The sequence below is a fragment of the Muntiacus reevesi genome, chromosome 19 (assembly GCF_963930625.1).
Source record: "Muntiacus reevesi chromosome 19, mMunRee1.1, whole genome shotgun sequence".
Lineage (NCBI taxonomy): Eukaryota > Metazoa > Chordata > Mammalia > Artiodactyla > Cervidae > Muntiacus > Muntiacus reevesi.
In genome coordinates, this window is record NC_089267.1 from 5,346,568 (window position 1) to 5,367,148 (window position 20,581).

Here is a 20,581-nt window from a genome sequence, read left to right on the forward strand (position 1 = left end):
GCTTTATCTTACCTTGGAAGATATTCCTTGATAAATGCCAGCTCTCTTCCTGTTTGTGCTGAAAAACTCATGCCTTAATAGGCAAAGGGCTGAGAGAACATGAAGCCTGCATATCCGCTCCAGAATTTAATTTTGGAGCTGGGCTCTTATTTTTACTAGACGGTAGGCATTGTTAGTCTTTCACTAACTAAAGGACAAATTATGTGCCTAGAAACTTTGTGGCGTTCAAGTAAGCATAGATAGTAGGCACAATTTCCATTCTTCCCTATGAAAAAGAAGCTGATGTATATGATCCAATTCTCTGTTTTATTTTTGTAAAGACAGAAAATAATACTAACAGCTCCACAGAAACTAATAGGTCTTATCTTTGCTTTTTACATCCCATTGCCTGACTTAATGGTGGTAATCTGGGAGTACTCTCATTTCATTTGTATAATTCTATACTGATATTTGTCATTAGAACTAGGCATTTCACATAAACATAGCCATTACATTTTAAATGAATGTTTTAGTTCAATATTTATTTTCTTATTTTAACATAGTATATTATATCACTTAAATTGTACTTAACATCAATCATAATTCACATCTACATAATCAAATAAAGTATCCTGATGGTTGTAATGATGCATATCTGCTAAATTTCAGGAATTTGCCAGATCAAAATTACTTTGAAGACCTAGACTGATATACTCACAAGATAATGTATTTGTTATTTGAAAATGTGTTAATTAGATGAAAGAACCGTGAGTCAATTAAAAATGTCTGGATTGCAATTATTTGTAATATGGATCAGAGATGGGTCCAGATATTTTATGTATGCATTTTTTTTCTGTTGATACATATCTAGAATTTCTAAATACAGAATTCTTTTACCAACAGAATCTTTAGTTTAGCTTTTATTGATTGTCTTCAACACTTTACCTCCACATATCATAGCAATCATAGTTAGATTCTTCTAGAATTAATTTCTAGCAAAAAAAATTATATCCAAATTATCCCCCCCCCCAATATCAGCAGATAAAAAATTGAATCTATTGTATTATAATCTGAAAATCTTGGTTCATCAAATAAATGATATCACATAAATCTTAATAGGAAAGATTGTAACACTTCAGCATTAAATTTTGCATAATATAATTTAACTTTTTAATCAGTACTGCTAGATTGCTTTTGTTTTAAACACTATCTTTAAACACCAGCTTTATTATAATTGCTACATAGTAAGATATACCAGTTTGTTTTGAGTCCAAGCACCATCTGCTTGTCACATGACGGGCCAATTAACTGAGGGATGAGGTGTTGAGGCAAGGAATGCAACCTTATTCGGACAGTCAGCTGACCAAGAAGATGGTGGAGTAATGTCTCAAAATAACCATCTTGTCAGGATCTAGATTCCATTCTCTTTTATAGGACAGAAAATGTGAGGAGTTGAGAAAGTAAAGAACATTATCTTGCAAATGTCTCCTGGAATGGCCAAACTTAGTGAGGTGATGTGTTAATTGATTCAAGCACAGGGGCAGGGTTCCCTGAGGCAGGTCATTATGTATGATTATAACAACAAAAGCCATGAAAAACAAAGTTAAAGTCAAAGAAACAGAGCCCTCATGAAGTCAGATTTGGCTTTTCCCTGAAACAATGCTTTCTCCGTTTCTAAGTATTAAAATTCATTAAATTTTGGCAAATATTTAGACTCATGTAAATGAAATATCAACAGCCTCAAATATATAGATGACACCATCTTTATGGTTGAAATAAAAGAGGAACTAAAGAGACTCTTGATGATGGTGAAAGAGGAGAGTGAAAAAGTTGACTGAAAATCCAACATTCGAAAAATAAGATCATGGTATTAGGTCCCATCATTTCATGGCAATAGATAGGGAAACAATGGAAACAGTTGCAGACTTTATTTTCTTGGGCTACAAAATCACTGCAGATGGTGACTGCAGCCATGAAATCAAAAAGTGCTTGCTCCTTGAAAGAAAAGCTATGGCAAATCTACACAGCATAGTAAAAAGCAGAGACATTATTTTGCCAACAAAGGTCTGTATAGTCAAAACTATGGCTTTTAAAATAGTCATGTATGGATGTGAGAGTTTGAATAAAAAGAAGGCTGAGTGCCAAAGAATTGATGTTTTCAAACTGTGTTGGAGCAGACTGTTGATTGTCCCTTCGATTGCAACTGAGATAGTAATTGCTAGGAAGTCAGTGTAGGACTCTGAGACCTCGGTCTTATTTGCAAAAAACATCTCACTCTTTTTGCCTAAAGCTATACCCTTTGTCCCAAATTTCTGGAATGTGTCCTTGATCTGATAAATTATCACTCAGATCCAGGGAAGGACAATAATTAACTTCTGTTCCACATGCCTCAGGGAAATATAACTGTTGATAATTAAACTTAAGCCCTTATATTTGGTCCATTGGAAAGTGGCCATTGAAACTGAAGGTGTTAGTTTTTCATCCATGTCTGACTCTTTGTGACCCCATGGACTGTAATCTGCCAGACTCCTGTGTCCATGGAATTCTCCAGGCAAGAATACTGGAGTGGGTTGCTATCCTTCTTTAGGGGAACTTCCAACCCAGAGATGGAACCCGAACCCTGATCCCCTGCATTATAGCCAGATTTTTTATTGTCTGAGCCACATACAGAAGCCCACAAAGTGACCAGGGGGCATGAAAAAGGGTGGAAAATTAATTTGAGGATCAAGAAAATCCATAAAGATGTTGTTAAACACTTTGATCTGTAAACTTATTAGTTAGAAATGGCATATTTTAAGGACAGGAGCCAACCAAACATGTAGAGATTAAGGGACAAACTACTGTAAGTCCCACCTTTGGGGTGCTGCTTACCCCCTGTCAGTGTCTATGCTGAGAGATTTGTACTGTCCTCTTCTCTAATGGATCCTATTTGCTTGCTATGCTTGTGTGTATGTGGATTCCATTCTTTGGCCCCACGAACAAGAACTCGGATTCCCATTTCACTCGGAGATCAAACCAGTAAATCCTCAAGGAAATCTACCCTCAATATTTATTGGAAAGACTGATGCTGAAGAGGAAGCTTCAATACTTTGGCCACCTGATGTGAAGAGCCAGCTTATTGAAAGGATCCTGATGTTGGGTAAGACTGAAGGCAGAAGAACAATGATGAAATGGGGATCTAATAAATAAACTTCATGAACATACTAACACTCATAGTAGCAAGAGAACTGGATTTATTAAAGAGAAGGAAAATAAAAAACCCTCAGCAAAGACAGAGTGGGGGTAAGCAGCACCCCAAAAGTGGGACTTAACAGTAGTTTTTATATCCTTAATCTCTACATTTTTGGTTGACTCTTGTCCTTAAAATATGTCACTTTTAACCAATCAGTTTAAAGGTTAAATGTTTAACTTAATGTCTTTATGGCTTCTCTTGAACCTAGATTAATTTGCCTACTTTCATGTCCTCAGCCATTTTACAATGGACCAGATGTATGGGCTTAAAATTAATGACCACCAGTTGTATTTCCCTCATGCAGATGGAGCAGAAGTTAATCACTGCCCTTCCCTGGGTCTGAGTCCTGATAATTTTTCAGGCCAAGGACATATTCCAATGATTTGGGACAAAAGGGTATAGCTTTAGGTTAATGGAGCAAGTTGTTTATTGCAAGCAAGACTGAGGTCTCAGAGTTCTACACTGACTGCCTAGCATTTCTACTTCAAGGAGACCACAAAGGATGAGAGGTTGGATGGTATCACCAACTCAATGGTCATGAGTTTGAGCAAGCTCCAGGAGGACATAGAATCCTGGCAAGCTGCAGTCCAAGGGCTGGCAAAGAGTTGGACATGACTGAGCGACTGAGCAACAATTTTCATCTCAATCAAAGAACAATTTCACAGGAACAATTTCAGCACTTCACAAGTTTACTTGTTGCCCTTGTAGTAAATTCCGTGATTTTGTGGTGAAAATCTTTGTTCTCTGTGAACAGATGCCAAACAGAAATACTTAGACAGTTATGGAGGAGAAGGAAAGAGTAGCTTAACACAGTAGGGTAACACCTCAAGAACTGTGCCCCCAATCCCTGATGAAGACTTGCCTGGTGGCTCAGATGGTAAAGCGTCTGCTTACAACGTGGGAGACACGGGTTCAGTCCCTGGGTTGGGAAGATCTGCTGGAGAAGGAAATGGCAACCCACTCCAGTATTCTTGCCTGGAAAATCCCATGGACGGAGGAGCCTGTTAGGCTACAGTCCATGGGATTGCAAAGAGTCGGACACGACTGAGCAACTTCACTTTCACTTCATATATAGTCAAACAAGTATATGTAAAAATGTTTAAGGCGGTAATGGTCTTAGGTTCTTCTTTCTTCTGAAAAGTTTCAAAATGTGGGGTTTCTGATAAGATCAAGGATTGTGCAGTCTCAGGTGGTCTGGTCTCCTAATATTAGCGAGCCTCTCTGGTCCCTTTAATCTTGCGTCAGGTACTTTCATGGCTGCTCTTCCCTTGATTAGCAACCTTTTCAAAACTGCTCTTTGGAACTCGAGGATGGTCCTGGAAATTGTAGTTTCTCTTACATGAAATGGGGGACAGAAAGGCCTCTATGCCCAGGAACTGCACAGGACCCTGATCAGCGTTAATTTCTACTCTATTTTACTCCAGTAACCACTCAATCTGCTTTCTGTCCCTGTAGGTTTATCTCCCAGAATATTATAAAGATAGACTGTGTGTGAATAAGATAGCCATTTTATTCTATCTTAGTTGAGTGTAAAATATTTGAGATTAATCCAGAATTAGTTGTTGTTGTTCAGTCATTAAGTCGCGTCCAACTCTTTGTGACCCCATGAACTACAGCATGCCAGGCTTCCCCCTCCTTCACTATTAAAAGGTTTTTGCTGAACAATAAGACACTGGGATACTTGGCCTCTGCAGGAGACGAATTCAATCTGGGGCCAGAGACGAGGCTGGCTCGCTCAGAGCTTTTGTGTAATAACGTTTTATTAAAGTATAAAGGAGATAGAGAAAGTCTCTGACATAGGCTTCAGAAGGGGGCAGAAAGAGTACCGCCCCTGCTAGTCTTCAGCTGTATGTTATATAGTCACTAGCAGTCTGTTAATGAAAAGAAAGGAATGCCTTAAAATTCAGAATGGCACCAGATAATTCATCCCAGGCCACAAAACGATTGACTTGAATCTTGTAGGAGGGCAGATTACCATACAAATAGTTTCATTTACATAGATTAGGGGAACAATATATGAGTATAACATACCAGTCTGTCAAGTAAGTTGAGCCATTTGGTGGAACCAACTTGAAGACAGAGTCAGGGTATATTAACATAGCTTAAGAGAAACATTTTCATAAGAAAAAATGTATTGGTTAACTCAAGGTTTGAGACTAGCTAGCTTCAGGAGAAACCAGGTGTCATGGCAGCACAGCATTTTAAGAGAAACCTTCTTTTAAATTTGTATAGAGAAGGAAAAAAATATTGCTTGTTTGTTTCCTCCTGCCACTTAAGAGAGATAAAAATGTCTGGCACTTGCAGCCTATTTCCTCCATTTGGAAACCCTTGACCTTCCTGCCTGTTACCTTCTCATTATCATTCAGAGTTTACTCACACTCGTGTCCACTGTGTCGGTGATACCATCCAACCATCTCATCTTCTGTCATCCCCTTCTCCTCCTGCCCCCAATCCCTCCCAGAATCAGGGTCTTTTCCAATGAGTCAACTCGTCACATGAGGTGGCCCAAGTATTGGAGTTTCAGCTTCAACATCCATCTTTGCAACGAACACCTGGGACTGATCTCCTTTAGGATGGACCGGTTGGATCTCCTTGCAGTACAAGGGACTCTCAAGAGTCTTCTCCAACAACTCTCAAGAGTCTTCTCCAACACCACAGTTCAAAAGCATCAATTCTTTGGTGCTCAGCTTTCTTTATAGTCCAACTCTCACATCCATACATGACCACTGGAAAAGCCATAGCCTTGACTAGATGGACCTTTGTCAGCAAAGTGATCTCCCTGCTCCTTTTATTGTTGAGTATGAATACACAACAATTGGCTGATCTATTTATTTGTCCAAAACCACTAGAATTTCCACATTTTTGGTATTGAATAAAAGCTATATCAGTGTTTGAATAAAGGGTTGTGTATATATATATATATATATATTAATATTCATACATGTTTAATTAATACTTAGGAGTGATATTGCAGAGCATGTAGTAAGCAGATATTTTCTTGTTAAGAAATGGACCAACTGAACTTCCTTGACAGTGCAAAGGGTAAGAATCTGCCTGCTAGTATAGGGGACACGGGTTTGATCCCTAACCCAGGAAAATTCCGCATAACTCAGAACAACTATACCTCTGGGCCACATCTATTGAGCCTGTACTTTATCTAGGGCCTTCGAGCCTCAACTACCAAGCCTGTGTGCACAACTACTGAGGTTCGCATGTCTAGAGCCTGTGCTCTGCAACAGGAGAAGCCACCACAATAAGAAGTCCACAGTGAGACAAAGAGTAGACCCACTCTCCACGACTAGAGAAATCCTGAGCAAAGCAGCACAGCCATAAATAAATAAAATTATTAAACAAAATGGGCAAATTACTTTCTAAAGTGATTATACCATGTTGAACTCCCTTCAACAAAAAGTAGAGTTTTGGTTCTTTCTCATCCTAACAAGCAGTTATTATTTTCAGGGTTTTGTTGTTGTTGTTGTTGTTTCCCTTTAATTTGCAATTTTAATAAGGTTTAACCTGCATCTCATGATGTTGAGCATCCATTCCTGTGCTTAAATATCATTCATTTATCTTCTTTAGGGAAGCGTCTATTCAAATTTTTTGCCCATTTTAAAAACAGTTCTTTCCATTCTTATCAGTGGATTTTGAATCGATCTGTATGTGTGTGCAATGAATTTTATAGTATGTAAATTATGCTATACAGATACATACTCTGTGTGCATTTCCTCCTAGTCTCTGACATTCCCTTTGCATTGGTTTTAACATGTCTTTGGATGGCTAGGGTTTTATAAATGCTGAAATCTAAATTATTATTTTTAATTATTTTGCATCGGTGGAATGGATACAGACTCCTTACAGAGTTGAACAGAAGTGGTAAAAGCAGAATTTTTAAAAAATTTTTCTCTGATCTATTAAGTCTGTTATAAAGAAGTAGTCTTAGTTTAGATAACCTTATCAGATTATGGAAGTTTACTTTGATTCCTAGTTGGTTTACAGATTGTATTACGAAAGTGTGTTGTGTTCAGTCATTTCAGTTGTGTCCGACTCTTTGAGACCCTTTGGACTGTAGCCTGCCAGGCTCCTCTGTCCATGGGATCCTTTAGGCAAGAATACTGGAGTGGGTTTCTGATCCAGGGATCGAACCTGGGTTTCCTGCATTGCAGTCAGATTCTTTACTATTGAGCCACCAGGGAAGACCCTATGAAAATGTGCTAAGTATTCTCAAATTTTTTTTTGCATCTATTCAGAGATTATATTGGTTTTCTTTTTTAAAATGTTAATATGAAAAAAAAAATTTTAATATGATTAAGTAATTTGTGTCTTTGAATGTTTACTTATTACATACCATGTGTATCCAGGAAAAAAGCTCATTTAATCATAATATACTTTATCTTTTAATATATTACTAGATTTAATGTGCTATTATTCTTGTTGAGGATATCTTAATCTATGTTCATGAAAATATTCATACATAGTTGTTGCTTTTCTTCCTCTCTCTGATTTTGGTATCAAGGTAATGCTGGTCTCATAAAATAAATGTTCTCTTCTTTCTACATTATGGAAGAATTTGTGTAGAATTGTTGTAATTTTTCATTTAAATATTTGACTAAACTCACCATTGAAGCCATTGGCTATGAAATTGCTCTCTGGGAATATACATAACTAAGAATTCAAATTTTAAAAATAAATGTAGGACTATAATGATTATCTATTTATTTATGACAGCATATGTGTCCTTCAAAGGATTTGTCCATTTAATATAAATTGTCTAATTTACTGTCATAAATTTGGGCATAATAGTTTCTTCATTTAATATTCATAGCATCAGTAGTGATATTCTTCTTTTATTGTTGATATTAGAAATTTATGTTTGCTGTCTTTTTTCTTTATCAATCTAGTTGTATGTTTATTAAAATTATTAATTGTAAAATTAACATACTCAAGATGTTAACTAAGCTATTGATTTGTGATCTTCTTTTCTAGTATAAATACTTAACAGTATAAATTTCTCTTTAAGGATTACTTTAGTTGTAGTTCTCAAATTTAGATATATTATCTTTTCAGTTTCAATCATGCCTATATGTATGTAATTTTCATCACACACACACATGCAAAGGGACTTATTCTGGGAAGCAGAATTTATTCTTTTCTTATCCTGTTCCTACCTACCCAAGAGTTGTTCCTCAGCTTCAGTGGTGGGGTTTTCTCAGCATTCCTATATCTCTTCATCATGGAAGACTTTTTTTTTTTTTTTTTTTTTTTGCCTCCTAACAGTGGTGGGTCCTATATAAGAGATATTGTTCTGTTCCTTCCCCAGAAGGAACAGACCTCTCATAGTATTAGTATAGTGTCCATGAACCCAGTACTCTTTCTCAGGTTCAGAGGATTTTACCTCCCTTACTCCTAGCAGCATGGTTTTTACCTAGGCCCTGGGAATTATACACTTGCTGCCCCTTCCCTGGTGGAAAAAGGTTTTAGCTCCTTTTGAGAGAAGAATCCACCATCAACTCCCACCATGTTTCAATCCCGCAAGTAGAATCTCCCTAATGTTTCTCTTTAGTATCTGGTAGACTATGGGAAATAGAATGTATGAAAGTATGTGGACTCCTCTTGCGGTTTCCCCCCCACTCCCCACCCCCCACAATCCCAGAGTACTAACACTAGCCAACATTCAGCCCCTTCCAACTAGTTGAAAATTTATCTGTCTTCTACTTACTTCCTTGTGTGGCAACTGGAACTTCTTTTTCCAATGTTCTGCAAATGTGTGGTGAAGTGTATGAGGCAACTTACCTGGGGAAGAGGGGAGCTGCCTCTTATTGGTTTGTTAAGTGCTTGGGTCACACTGCAATCTCAGCTCTCTGATGGGTTTAAGAAAGTTATGTTTGTTTATCTGTTTGTTTGTTTGTTTTTTCTCTGAACTGTGTTTGAAGCACTTTCTAATTTTGACATCCTTTGCAGAAGCTATTATTATTGCTATCATAAATCTTCACATTTAAATAGCATGCAATAGCACATAATCTACATAAATTAAATTACTAAAATGGGCATCTTCCTCTTTTCAAGTGCTGAGAATTACTGTACATTCAATAAGGAAGCAAAAATAAAACAATTATGTGATTGGTTTGGACCTACTTTAAAAACAATCTAACTCTGGTTAATATTATTATTTCTTATTTACTGAATAGTCAATTTTTTTGAAGTTTTCTTTAAATGAAGGAAGATTATTTTAGATACTACAATTTTTACAGGTTAGCTCTTAAGTAGTCTCAATGTGATTTTCTTTTCATTTTTCAGTAAATCTAATAATTAACAAAAATAATAGTTCTAAGAAAAGAGTAATTAGGTCATTTATAACATATTGCATAATACATTTTTGCACATTAAGAAGCTATTACAAAAACAGCAGTGTACTTCCAATTAAAAAAAAAAAAAGACTTCATTACCATTAAATATGACCTTTGATCTATGGTCCATAGAACAAAAAGTGAATTACATAACTATCAAAATTATTATTCAGTTTCAATAACATATATTGACATTAACAATCATTATGATGATACCTAGCATAAAGGTTAATTCACAGGGAAAAAACTGGGTTAAAAGTATCTAATTAAAACTAAAATTTCTTGTTGATTGGTCTCAGAAAAGTAATTTAACAGCTATTTTCTTTAATTTTCTCATCTGTGCAATTATGTTGGTAATACTAGTTACCTTACTATTAAACTGTAAAAAGTAAGTGAAATACTATAGACAAAGTGCTTAGCACAGTTACCAGCATATTTTAAACACTAGTTATGCATTTATTAAATAAAGAAAAACTATAATTTATAATGAGTTGTCAACCCAAAGATAATATGGCCAGTTACTTTACCAACACTATTTCATTATTTGGGAACAGCAGAGGGTTGAAATTCAAGACAGTTGAGATTTGGTAAATTGTAAGCAAGTCCAGAGAACAAAGGTGAGGCGCATAATTTTATTAGCATATAGGAGGAAACTGGACGGAGAGAGTGCTCTTTTGAACAAAGTTTCATTGGAGAAGAACAAAAGTTAAAAGTTGTGGTGGTCTCTTGTTGGGTGCAAATGGTCATTAGTGCAGGGAGGAATCTTCCTTCTTTAAAAAAAAAAAAAAAAAGGCAAAATTCCCATGTGATTAATGTCCTTCTTTGTACCAGAAGAAACTCATATTTCTTATCTTCCTTTTTCCTGTTGGCTATGAAAGATGCAAAGTAGTATGTATGTGAGAGCTTTCCTCTCAGAGTTTCTCTACTGCACAAAAAATGAGATTTCCTATATTTCCACATTACATCCTTGTGGTCAAGATCTTTCCTCAAAAGCATTATTGATCAAGAGTCAGGTTTTCCAATTTAGTAGTTTTATTCTTTGGTGCCAGGAAGAATCCTTCCTGGTTGTCATGATCCTTGTTAGAGGAAAAGTGCCAACTGGAAACAATTGATGTCATATTTGAGTAACAGAGCAGAGTAAGGAGAGGAACTCTTGTTTTCCATCTAATGTGCATTCTCAGTAAGGTTGTAAACATTGGAGATCATCTCAAGTGCTAGTCTAGCAGAATCCTATTGGGTATGTCTATTTTACAAAGATTTGACAAGCAGTAGGTACAAAGTACAAAAATAATTACACAAAGCAGAGTTAAAATATAAACACATATATGTATACGTATATATGTATATGTATACAACTTCTTATGATGATTTTAAAGCAGGAAGCTGTGTGTTCTGAAAGTAACTAGATAAATAGGTAAAAAGACCAGGGTTTATTAGGCGAATTTTGGTGTAATCAGTGGGTTTGCTTTCTGATTGGGAATTGAGTTTTTCTCTCTCCAAAGGCATTTATCCATGTATTGTTGTTTAGTTGCTAAGTTGTTTCCAAATACTTCTGCATTCCAGAACCTTATGATGAAAAGGACATCTTTTTAGGTGCTAGTTCTAGAAGGTCTTGTACGTCTTCATAGAACTGTTCAGCTTCTTCAGCGTTACTATTTGGGGCATGGACTTGGACTAATGTGATATTGAACGGTTTGTCTTGGAAATGAACAGAGATCACTCTGTTATTTTTGACATTGCACTCAAGTACTGCATTTCAGACTCTTTTATTGACTATGATGGCTGCTCCATTTCTTCTAAGGAATTCTTACCCACAGTAGTATATATAATGGTTATCTGAGTTAAATTCACCCATTCTAGTCCATTTTAGTTCACTGATTCCTAAAATGTCTATGTTCACTCTTGTCATTTGCTGTTTAATCACTTCCAATTTACCTTGATTCATGGACCTAACATTCCAGGTTCCTACACAATATTTTTCTTTACAGCATTGGACTTTGCTTCCATTACCAGTCACATCCACAACTGGGCATTGTTTTCACTTTGGCCCTGAATCTTCATTCTTTGTGAATATCCAACTCTTTGTACCCCCATGGACTGTAGCCTTCAGTATACTCTGTTCACGGAATTTCCCAGGCATGAATACTGGTATGTATTAAATCACTTCAGTCTTGTCTGACACTTTGCGACCCTATGGACTGTTGCCTTCCAGGCTCCTCTGTCCATGAGATTCTCTAGGCAAGAATAATGGAGTGGGTTGCCATTTCATCCTCCAGAGGATCTTCCCGACCCAGGGATCAAACCTGAGTCTCTTGCATCTTTTGCATTGGCAGGCAAGTTCTTTACCACTAGTGCCACCTGGAAAGCTCCAAAGTGAAAGTTAAATTTGCTTAGTCATGTCTGGCTCTTTGCAACCCCATGGACCATACAGTCCATGGAACTGTCCAGGCCAAAATACTAGAGTGAGTAACCTTTCCCTTCTCCAGGGGATCTTCCCTGCCCAGGGATCATACCCAGGTCTCCAGCACTGCAGACAGAGTCTTTGCCAGCTGAGACACAAATACTGGAGGAGTGGCCATTTCCTAATCCACAGGATCTTCCAAATGCAGAGACTAAACTTTTGTCTCCTGCATTAGTTGGTGGATTCTTCACCACTGAGCCACCAGGGAAGACATATTCATGTGTAATAGGTGGTATATAGGCTTACTAGGTGGCTCGGTAGTGAAGAATCTGCATGTCAATGTAGGAGATTTGAATTTGATCTATGGGTTGGGAAGATTCCCTGAAGTAGGAAATGGCAACCCACTCCAGCATTCCTGCCTGGAAAGATCTATGTACAGAGTTGCCTGGTGAGCTATAGTCCATTGGGTGGCAAGAAATTAGACATGACTGATCAACTGAACATGCATGCAATAGGGAATATATGTTATTATATAAATTTCTCCTTGTTCAGCTAGTAGATAAAGACTATTCAATTGCCCTAAAGTATGTTAGCCTTTAGGCAAACCATTCAAAAACACAATAATCCAAGTCTATGTCCCAAGTACCAGTGCCAAAGAAGCTGAAGTTGAACTGCTTTATGAAGACATATAAGACCTTATAGAACTAATGCCAAAAAAAGATGTCCTTTTCATGATAGGGGATTGGAAAACAAGAGTAGGAAATCAAGAACTACCTGAACTGGTAAATTTGACCTTGAAATACAAAATGAAACAGGGCAAAAGCTAACAGAGCTTTGTCAAGAGAGCTCACTGGTCATAGCAAACACCCTCTTCCAACAACACAAGAGATGGCTCTACACATGGATATCACAGGTTGTTCAACATTGAAATCAGATTAATTATATTCTTTGCAGCCAAAGATGCAGGAATTCTATTGAGTAAGCAACACAAGACTTGCCGCTGACTGTGGATAAGATCATGAGCAACAAATTGCAAAAATTAGACTTAAATTGAAGACAAAAGGGAAAATCATTTGTTCCCCTTGTGGCTCAACTGGTAAAGAATCACCCTGCAATGTGGGAGATCTGGGTTCCATCTCTGGGTTGGGAAGATGCCCTGGACAAGGGAAAGGTTACCCACTCCAGTATTATGACCTATAGAATTCCATGGATGGGACAATCCATGGGGTCACAAAGAGTTGAAAACAACTGAGGGAGTTTCACTTTCACTTTTGAAGAAAATAGGGAAAATCATTAGGCAATTCAGAAATGACCTAAATCAAATACCTTATATTACAAGTAGAAGTGACAAAAAGATTTAAGGATTAGATTTAAAAGATAGAACACCTGAAGAACTATGAGTGGATGTTTATAACACTGTACAGGAGGTGGTGACCAAAACCATACCCAAGGAAAAGAAATGCAAGAAGGCAAAATGTTTGTTTAAGGAGACCTTGCAAAGAGCTGAGAAAAGAAGAGAATTGAAACACAAAGCAAAAAAGGAACTATATACTCATATGAAGCGTACTCCATGAACAGTATGAAAAGACAGTATGACATTGAAAGATGAACTCTTCAAATTCGTAGGCACACAACATACTACTGGAGAAGAATGGAGAAATAACTCCAGAAATAATGAAGACACGGAGCCAAAAGAAACAGAGCACCCAGTTGTGGATGTGATGGGTGATGGAATAAATTCTGATGCTGTAAAGAAAAATATTACATAGGAACCGGGAACATTAGGTCCATGAATCACGGGGAATTGGAAGTGATTAAACAGCAAATGGCAAGAGTGAACATCGACATTTTAGTTATCAGTGAACTAAAATGAAATGGAATGGGTGAATTTAACTCAGAAGATCATTATATCTACTACTGTGGCCAAGAATCCCTTAGAAGAAATGGAGTAGCCATGATAGTCAAGAAAAAGAGACTGAAACACAGTACTTAGGTGCAATTTCAAAAATAACATAATGATTTACATTTGATTTCAAGGCAAACCAATTCAATATCATATTAATCCCAGCCTATGCCCCAACCAGTAATGCTGAAGAAGCAGAAGTTGAACAGTTCTATGAAGATCTACAAGATCTTCTAGAACTAACACCCAAAACAGATGTCCTCTTCATTATAGGGGACTGGAATGCAAAATTAGGAAGTCAAGAAACACCTGAGTAACAGGCAAATTTGGCCTCGGAGAACAAAATGAAGCAGGTCAAAGGCTAACAGAGTTTTGCCAAGAGAACACACTGGTCATAGCAAACACCCTCTTTCAACAACACAAGACTCTACACATGGACATCACCAGATGGTCAACACCAAAATCAGAATGATTATATTCTTTGCAGCCAAAGATGGAGAGGCTCTATATAGTCAGCAAAAACAAGACTGAAAGCTGACTGTGGCTCAGATCACAAACACCTTATTGCCAAATTCAGACTTAAATTGAAGAAAGTAAGGAATATCACTAGATCATTCAGGTATGACCTAAATCAAATCTCTTACAATTATACAGTGCAAGTGAGAAATAGATTCAAGGCATTAGATCTGATAGACAGAGTGCTTAAAAAACTATGGACAGAGGATCATGACATTGTACATGAGGCAGTGATCAAGACCATTCACAAGCAAAAGAAATGCAAAAAGGCAACATGGATGTCAGACAAATAGCTGAGAAAAGAAGAGAAATTAAAGGCAAAGGAGAGAAGGAAAGATATAACCATTTGAATGCAGAGATTTAAAGAGTAACAAGGAGAGATAAGGAAGCTTTCCTCAGTGAGCAATTCAAAGAAATAGAGGAAAGCAATAGAATGGGAAAGACCAGAGATCTCTTCAAGAAAATCAGAGATACCAAGGGAATATTTCATGCAAAGATGAGCACAGTGAAAGACAGAAATGGTATGGGCCTAACAGAAGCAGATGATATTAAGAACAAGTGACAAGAAGACACAGAAGAGCTATGCAAAAAGATCATCATGACCCAGATAATTACAATAGTATTCTCACTAACCTAGAGCCAGTCATCCTGGTGTGAAGTCAAATGGGCCTTAGGAAGCATCGCTATGAACAAAACTAATGGAGGTGATGGAATTCCAGTTGAGCTATTTCAAATCCTAAAAGATGATGCTGTGGAAGTCATGCACTCAATATGCCAGCAGATCTGGAAAACTCAGCAGTGGCCACAGGACTGGAAAAGGTTAGTTTTCATTCCACTCCCAAAGAAAGGCAATGACAGAATGTTCAAACTACTACACAATTGCACTCATCTCACAAGCTAGCAAAGTAATGCTCAAAATTCTCCAAGGCAGGCTTCAACAGTATGTGAACCATGAACTTCCACATGCCCAAATGGATTTAGAAAAGGCAGAGGAAACAGAGATCAAATTGCTGCTGGATAAATATCTATCTGCTTTATTGACTATGCCATAGCTTTTGACTGTGTGGATCACAACAAACTGGAAAATTTTTAAAGGGATGGGAATAGAAGACCACCTGACCTGCCTCTTAAGAAATCTGTATGCAGGTCAAGAGGCAACAGTTAGAAATGTACATGGAACAACAGACTAATTCCAAATAGGTAGAGGAGTACATCAGGGCTGCATATTTTCACCCTGCTTATTTAACATATATGCAGAGTCTATCATGTGAAATGCTGGGCCTGTATGAAGTACAAGCTGAAACCAAAATTGCTGGGTGAAATATCAGTAACCTGAGATAAGCAGATGGCACCACCATTATGGCAGAAAGTGAAGAACTAAAGAGCCTCCTGATGAAAGTGAAAGAGGAGAGTGAAAAAAATCGCTTAAAAATCAGCATTTAGAAAACTAAGATTCTAGCATCCGGTCCCATCACTTCATGGCAAATAGATGGGGAGACAGTGGAAACAGTGAGAGACTTTACTTTTGGGGGTTCCAAAATCACTGCAGATGGTGACTGCAAACTAAAAGACACTCACTCTTTGGAATAAAAGCTATAACCAACTTAGGCAGCATATTAAAAAGCAGAGACATTATTTTGCCAACAAACGTCACTCTATTGATAGCTACGGCTTTTCCAGTAATCCTTTATGGATGTGAGATTTGGACTATAAAGAAAACTGAGTGCAGAAGAATTGATGCTTTTAAACTGTGGTGTTGGAAACCCTCTTGAGAGTCCCTTGGACTGCAAGGAGATCCAACCAGTCCATCCTAAAGGAAATCAGTCCTTAATATTCACTGGCAGGACCAACGCTGAAGCTGAAACTCCAATACTTGGCTGCTTGATGCGAAGAAATGACACATTGGAAAAGACCCCGATACTAGGAAAGATTAAAGGCAGGAGGAGAAAGGGATGACATAGGATGAAATGATTGAATGACATCACTTGATGTGATGGACATGAGTTTGAGTAGGCTCTAGGAGTTGGTGATGAACAGGGAGGCCTGGTGTGCTGAAGTCCATGGGGTCACAAAATGTTGGACATGACTGAGCAACTGAACTGACTGACCCATCTGGATGCAGAGTTTCAAAGAATAGCAAGGAGAGATAAGAAAGCATTCTTATATGGGCATTGCAAAGAAATACAGGAAAACAATAGAGTGGGAAACACTAGAGATCTCCTCAAGGAACTTGAAGATACCAAGGAAAATTTTCATGCAACAGTGGGCACAATAAAGGACACAGAATGCAAACACTTAAAAGAAGGAGAAGATATGAAGAAGAGGTGGCAGGAATATACAGAACTGTACAGAAAATGTCTTACAACCCAGATAACCACAGTGGTGTGGTTACTCACCTAGAATCAGACATCTAGGGGTGTGAAGTCAAGTGAGCCTTTGGAAGCATTGCTATGAACAAAGGTAGTGGAGGTAATGGAATTCCAGTTGAGCTATTTCAAATACTAAAGATGATACTGTGAAAGTGCTGCACACAATACATCAGCAAATTTGGAAATTTAAGCAGTGGTCATAGGGTTAGAAAAGTTCACTTTTCATTCCAATCCCAAAGAAGGGCTATGCCAAAGAATGTGCCATCTACTGCACAACTCTGCTAATTTCACATGCTAGCAAGGTAATTCTCAAAATGTTTCAAGCTAAGATCAAGAGTATGTGAACCAGGAACTTCCAGATGTACAATCAAGATTTAGAAATGGCGAAGGAAACAGATATCAAATTTTCAGCATCTGCTGAATCATAGAAAAAGCAAGGGGATTCCACAGAAACATCTACTTCTGCTTTATTGACTAGGCTAAATCCTTTGACTCTGTGGATGATAGCAAAATGTGGAAAATTCTTAAAGAGATGGGACTACTGGACCACCTTACCTGCCTCCTGAGAAACCTCAAGAAGCAACATTTTGAGAAGCAGATCAGTTTGTTCAATTCAGTCACTCAGTCATGTCCGACTCTTTGCTACCCCATGAACCGCAGCAGGCCAGGCCTCCCTGTCCATCGCCAACTCCTGGAGTCCACTCAAATGTATGTCCATTGAGTCGGTGATGCCATCCAGTCATTGCATCCTCTGTCGCCCCCTTCTCCTCCTGCCCTCAATCTGTCCCAGCATCAGGGCCTTTTCAAATGAGTCAGCTCTTCACATCAGGTGGTCAAAGTATTGGAGTTTCAGCTTCAACATCAGTCCTCCCAATGAACACCTAGGACTGATCTCCTTTAGAATGGACTGGCTGGATCTCCTTGCAGTCCAAGGGACTCTCAAGAGTCTTCTCCAACACCATAGTTCAAAAGCATCAATTCTTCAGTGCTCAGCTTTCTTTATAGTCCAACTCTCACATCCATACATGACCACTGGAAAAACTATAGCCTTGACTATATGGACCTTTGTTGGCAAAGTGATATCTCTGCTTTTTAATATGCTGTCTAGGTTGATCATAAGTTTCCTTCCAAGGAGTATGTGGCTTTTAATTTCATGGCTGCAATCACCATCTGCAGTGATTTTGAAGCAGATCAAGAAGGAACAATTAGAATCAGACATTGAAAAACAGACTAATTCTAAATTGGGAGAGGAGTATGCTAAGGTTGTGCATTGTCACCATGCATAGTTAACTTATATGCCGAGTACATCATGAAAAGTGCCTAGCTGGATGAATCACAAGTTGAAATCAATACTTCTAGGAGAAATATCAATGACTTCAGATATACAGATGACACCACCCTAATGGCAAAAATTGAAGAGGAACTAAAGAGCCTATTGAAGAAGGTAAATAAGTGAAAAAGTTGGCTTAAAACTCTACATTCAAAAAACAAAGATAATGATAGCTTGTCTCATCACCTCATGGCAAATAAATTTGAGAGAAATGGAAAAAATGACAGACTTTATTTTCCTGGGTTCCAAAATCACTGTGTATGATGACTGCAACCATGAAATTAAAAGACTCTTTCTCTTTAGAAGAAAAACTGTGACAAACCTAGACAGCATGCTAAAACGCAGACTTCACTTTGCCAATCAATGTTCCTATAGACAAAGCAATGATATTTCCAATAGTCATATAAGAGTTGGATGATAAAGAGGCTAAGCACCAAAGAAATGCTTTTGAACTGTAGTGTTGGTCAAAGATCTTGAAATTTCTTTGGACATCATGAAGATCAAACCAGTCTATCCTAAAGAAAATCAACCCTGAATATTCATTGAAAGGATGGTTGCTTAAGCACCAATACTCTGGCCACCTGATTTGTTGCTGGGAAAGATTGTCGGGAGAAGTGAATAGCTTCTCCTGAAGAGAGATAAGGATAAGACATATCCTTAAGAAGAGGATAAAACTGTTGGATGGCATCATGAATTCAATGGACATGAGTTTGAACAACTCTGGGAGATCATGAAGGGAGGGAAGCCTGATATGCTGTTTGCAAAGTGTTGGATATGACAGAGTGAGTGAGCAACAACTTTAGCTTATGAGCCAATTGATCACCTCTAGGTTGCTATTGCTTTGACTATGGAGTCAGCTATTATCCCAACATTAGAGAGGAATTTCTGAAAATGTTTTTATTGGCATTTAATCCAATATAAAGGAGAAAGCTTCTCCTTATGGAGGTAAATTTGGAGTCATGTATGCCTCCTGTATGTTTTCATTTAAGGTGGCCATGGAGGCTTAATGGGGTCAACAAATGATAAACTTCAAAAGTTTTATTTTAGATCTGGTATCAAGGAAATGCTGAGTGAAATTAGCAGCACCACTTGGGATAAGTGAAAAAAAGCTCTTACATGATGAACTCAAGCATCAGAATTATCATAAATGGATTGAAGTTTTTGGTGAAAAATTCAGCAGTTAGATAAGTTTCTCCCTACTGTGATAAATTTAAAAATGTATTGTCTTTCCAAGAAGAGGAAAGAAAGGTTCAGGTAAGAAGTAGCAGCAGGAATCGAGTATACAGGTGTGATCAGGCCACATTGGACATATTTCCTTCAACTGTTGTCTGCTTCAATTCCTGGTCAATTTGAGTCTGGAGTCTCTAGGACTCATATAGGACAAGACATCAGATGGAGTCTTCTTTAGCTCTGAGATATGTACCCATCTCCATTCTCTGAAATTTGGCTGCCATCTGGATAATAAGGAGGGTCTGGTATTGTTCCTTACAAGGACAGTTAAAGACAGTCTTTGTTCTTATTGATTCCAAATCAGAAGTGTGGGGGAAATTATAAATGTTACTTTGGAAATTGTAGTCATATATTTGAGTGAAATAGAAAAGTTTAGATACCAGTTTCTCTTACAGGTGTATAATAAATACTTAAAGGTAATTATCATGACCAGACTTTAACATCTACAAAAGTGAAACACAATTTTGTCCTCTATAATTATCTATTTTTTTGTGAAAAATGATCATAGTAAAATAATTTGCTTATATTAATTTTGGCCTGATTGTCTGCATAAACACAGCAAGAATAGTTATTAACTGTATAAGCTCTAGATTATTTTCCTGGAAACTTATAAACAAGGTTCTAGGCTAATCTTTCTAAGCAGTTTCTAAAGCTTTTATGATCATATCTGACTATCCATATTTCTCTTGAGTATGACTATCCAGTCAAAGCCTTGATAATATATCTAATATTTCCAGCTGTTTTTGTTACAAGTAGTGATGACTCATTGAATCTGTGCAAATAACTATATTGCCATAAAAATAGAAATACATATTGAAAACTTTTGAATTTGGAAGGATCAGGTAGGGAGAAGAAGCAAATGTTTCAACTTTGATTACAAAAGTATATCTTACCATACTGCTTATAGCTTTAAGGGGAAAAAAAAATATTCTAAAATCTGGAAAAGCAAAACAATACAGACTCTGTAATAAAATAAGTTACAAAATTATCCTCATCAGTACATTTATTCCCCTATAATTAATATTTTTCATCTTGATTTTCAGTTAGCAACTTTATGAATCTATCAGTTTTCTGTTAAAGTTTTTGAAAAAAGTTATACTTAATTCTGTTATGATCGTAAAGGAATAAGAAAGCTGTATTCCAGAGCACATGTCAGAGTTCTTTCCATGAATCTCTCTGAAGATGAGACACTTCTAGGAAAATTTTTGCAGGGCCTCAGAGTAAAAGAGTTCTTTTCTATGAATGACAAAGCCAAGTTTAAAGATTTGATAAGAGTT